Genomic DNA, 4,848 nt, shown 5'->3' with positions numbered 1-4,848 from the left:
TTCTGATTTTAATGAAACTTGGTATACTTTGAGGTCACATAAATAGATGAATTTAGAAATTATCAGTTGATGCTAAAAAACGGTTTAAAGGGATGAAATCAACCCTTATATGTAAATTAATTTCTTTTTCTTTTGTTATATCTCAAAAAATATTGAAGATATTAAAAAATGTTTTATACAAATGTTTTACTGTAAAATTACTTCTATTCATTTACGTTAATAGAATTTTTTTTAATGATTATTTAAAAAAAATTTTTTAAATATAATTATTAAAAAATATATTATTAACGTAAATGAATAAAGACAATTGTAAAATACATAATAAATACATCTCGTGTTTTAATATTATCAATATAAAAAAATCATATAAAATTAAAAAATTTTTATAAATACATATCATAAAAGAGAACATTAGAATAATAGTATATATAAAACGACTAATAATTTATACATAATATAATACAATAATTTATATATAATAGTATATATAAAACGACTAATGTTTTGATTTATTATATGTAATTTTCTTCATAATAAAAATGTTAACGTACATATCATGTATGTACGTATTACTTAATCATATATTATTAATATTTTATACATAATTTTTTTACTTTTGAAATACTAAAAACATTAAAACAAAATTAATAAATATGTAAGTATTAATAACTTTTAATTTATTAATAAATTATTTTTTTATACAATTTTTTTATCAGAATCATGTAATGAAAGGTATAATAAAAAGCAATAAAATTAAAATAATTGACGTAATAGAAAGTTTTATAATATATTAATAAAACATTTAATTATATTGGGATAAAAGATCATACATATAAATTAATATTATTAAAATTATATAAACGTGAACATACAAATATAGGTCATTTTATTTTAATATTTTTTCATAATTTATTTTTAATTTTAAAAATTGCTTTTATTAAATTGTTTTTAAATAATCAAATACATGTAATTATATACAAAATGATAAATAAAGATTATATTTTATTATGCTTAAAATTCTAAATTTTATTTATTACAAATAGTATATTCAATTTTAATATAATTAAATGAAAAACTTATTAATGTTATTATTGTGTACGATTATTGTATTATTATTGATTATGATTTTTTATAAAAATATATATTTAAACTATTTCGTATTTTAATAATTGTGTTTTTATAAAGAAATAATCAATTATGTGGTTAAAATAGAAACTCCTTATTTAAGGAGTTAGTGGCAGTCACGACGCTAAAAAAAGCAGATCTTTGCGATTTTTTAGAAATTTATTGATACTTTCAAATAAAAAATTTTTTAATGCATTATGTAAAGTAAATTTTAAGGAATGTTGAGAAAAATTTTCATGTAAAAATATTCATTTTTTGAATGTAACAACCGATGGCGTGGATTAAAGAAGATGGCTAGAGTGAGCAAAATTTCTCGAGATTGGATCATTTGTAAGCAAAAATACGGATGGATTTAAAAAATATATTAATTTCGCGAGTACCTAATCGAAGAATTTTTTATTTTCTTATTTACTTTTTTAGTTCTTAAAATAAATGTTTTTTTTAGGTAAAAATTAACTTTTTACTTAAAATGTACATCATTTTCTTTCTAATTAATTTTTTTTCCAAAATCCTTCGATCAATAAACCGCAAAACTAATATATTTTCTAAATTCATCCATATTTTTGCTTACAGATGATTCAGTCCCGAAAAATCTTGTTCATTATGAGCCACCTTCTTTAAAAGGTCATCCACGCCATCGGCTGTTACGCCCAAAAAAATGAATATTTTTACATGAAAATTTTTCTAAACATTCCTTAAAATTAATTTTATAATGTATTAAAATTTATTTAATTAAAAATAGAAAAAAATTTCTGTAAAAAATCACAAAAAAACTTTTTTTAGTGTGCTGACTGTCACTAACTGCTTAATAAGAGATAAACAATACAAACTTTTTAAATTTTAATTAAATAATGAAAGTGGAATAAGAATACAAATTGTTGCTTGGAACGAATTTATCGTTAAAATCTAATGTATTTAATATTTAAATATGCGATGATACTGTGTATTATATTAATTTAAATTAAATTATTAATGAGTATTATATTAAATTATTTTTAACATTATAATTAAATAAATAAATTGAATTCATGCGCGCGCGCGCGTGCGTACACACACACACACACACACACCGCTCACGCACGCACACACACACACACACACACACGCACACACGCACACGCTCACGCACACACGCACACGCACACACGCACACGCTCACGCACACACGCACACGCACACACAACGTGAATACAATCTGCTTAATATAACAAAAGGAATAAAATTGAAGTAATAGACGCGCGCGCGCGATGTAGACAAATGATTTTATAATTTATTAATAATAAGCATTATTATACATTTGGATATTACTAATTATATTAGATTTTAATAATAAATTCATTCCAAGCAACAATTTGTACTCTTTTTCAACTTTTATTGTTTAATTAATTTTTAAAAAATTTGTATTATTGTTGGTCTCTTATTAAACAATTAGTGGTAGTCAAAATGCTTAAAAAAAGCACATTTTTGCGATTTATGATACTATTTCCATACTTTCGAGAAGTCTAAGATCATCTAGGAATATATTTTTATTATAGTGATGTAAAACAGTGAGGTATTTTAGTGTAAAATCGATTAAAAACTATGGCTGTAAGATTTACATCGTGCGGAATCGGATTACGAAAACAATACATTTATCTTACTGTGTGGCTTAGACAAGAGTGAGAGATTGTAACGGTCGTGCTGACAAAGGGTAATAAATATAGTATTTATGTGTACTTATTTGTCATTGATTAAGTTGTTTAATAAGTCTAGATAGAATTCGTTTAACATTTCCGTATCATATTATATCATATCGTATTCGTAAAAAACGATTTAAATTAAAAAAATATATGGAAATGTTAAACAAAGTTATTTTTTTAAATTTAAACCATTTTTTACGAATACGTATCGATATGATACGGAAATGTTAAAAGAATTCTATCTAGACTTATTAAACAAATTAACCAATGACAAATAAATACACATAAATACTATATTCATTACCCTTTGTCAGTATGACTGTCATAATCTCTCATTCTTGTCTAAGCCATACAGTAAGACAGACATATTTTTCTCGCAACCCGATTCCGCTGAACACGACATAAGGCTTAAAGCCATAGTTTTTATTCGATTTTGTACTAAAATACCTCATTGTTTTACATCATTATAATAAAAATATATTCTTAGATGATCTTAGATTTCTCAAAAGTATAGAAACTCAGTATGTTCTCGTTAAGGTAACTCCAAATCTGCTCAGCTTCTATTTGCTCAACATACATCCGTTACTATACATCAAACACTAAAGATGAGATAAACGACGGAACACGCACGGATATGTACTACGGTATTTAGACATTGTATTGTTAAATGACGATTTATGATAGTCAAGTTTATAGAATTGCAACAAATATAAGAACACATCTGTGCTGATAATGTTAATTTTAATTGTAATATAAATTTGTATGATAGCTGATAGTGACTAAATAAGTCGAAACGTTCCATCAATTCTTTAAAAGTGTGCTAGTTTATTGGTTTAATTCTTTTCTAAATATAAATTAATTATTAATAAAATACAAATGTAATTGAACTGTAAACATGTTATTATATTTTGTATAATTATAGAATAATTTTTGTTTATTAATTTTTTATAAAATTTTTAATGATTTTTAAATGTTTTTATAAAATATATATATGTTACAGTTGAACCGTCATATTTTTTATTAGTAACGTTTTTCTTTGAGTCGTTTTCGATTTGATTCATGCAGCGTTTTTTATTTAGTATTTGCAATGCAGAAACACAAAAAAAGAAATTATGTGCTATATCAACCAAAATTATGGTAGATCATATTTCTTTAATAAAAATCGAAAAATCTGTGAATCTTTATAAATTGAGTCATCTTTATAAATTAAGTCATAAATTAAGTAAAGACTATCTTTTCTGAATTTTTACGTTCATCAGGATTTCTTATAGCAACGTAGTAATCAATTATTACGTAGGTATTGATAATTTAATATAGTATTATTTATTTGGATGAAAAAGTATAGTATAATAATGTAACAAAAAACTGTATTTTTTAGTGAATATTAAGTGTTTCATAGAAACTTTGTACCAAATAAAATAAGTCCAACATATTTTATTATTTTTTTAATTAAGTTTTATTTTATTTTCAATTTGTACATCATTTTTCTGTTTTCCAAGCTCATTGTGAAAACTGCAAGAAAAAAGATGTTAAAATTTGTTTCTTGTAGTTGTCATAATTATCTTGTGGAGTATAGAAAATTGATATACAAATTGAAAATAAAATAAAATTTGATTAAAAAAAAAAATAAAATATCTAACATATTGTTAGACAACGGATATCCTTTGGAACTTATTTTCTCCACTATCAGAGAAAGATTAAAAACTAAGTTCCATTTTTTAAATAAATTTAATGAGGAGCAGTCTGAGGATCGATCTTCTCAATCCACGATCAAAAATATGTTTTTTACGATTCCGTACGTTCCCACCATCGCTAAAAAGTTTAATCGGTTTATAAAACAGATCCCGAATGTATATCTGGCTTTCACGGGGATTAATAAACTCAGCAGATACATTAAGGGACAAAAAGATAAGCTTCCCACTTGTATGCGATCTAATGTAATATATAAAATTAATTGTTTGAATTGTACTGCGTCATATGTTGGACAAACCGGGAGAACGCTTAAAGACAGAATTTCGGAACATAGAAACCATATCAATAGAAA

This window comes from Wasmannia auropunctata, unplaced genomic scaffold (genome assembly GCF_000956235.1).
Source record: "Wasmannia auropunctata unplaced genomic scaffold, wasmannia.A_1.0 LD336053.1, whole genome shotgun sequence".
Taxonomy (NCBI): Eukaryota; Metazoa; Arthropoda; class Insecta; order Hymenoptera; family Formicidae; genus Wasmannia; species Wasmannia auropunctata.
Note: the sequence above shows the minus strand (reverse complement) of the source record.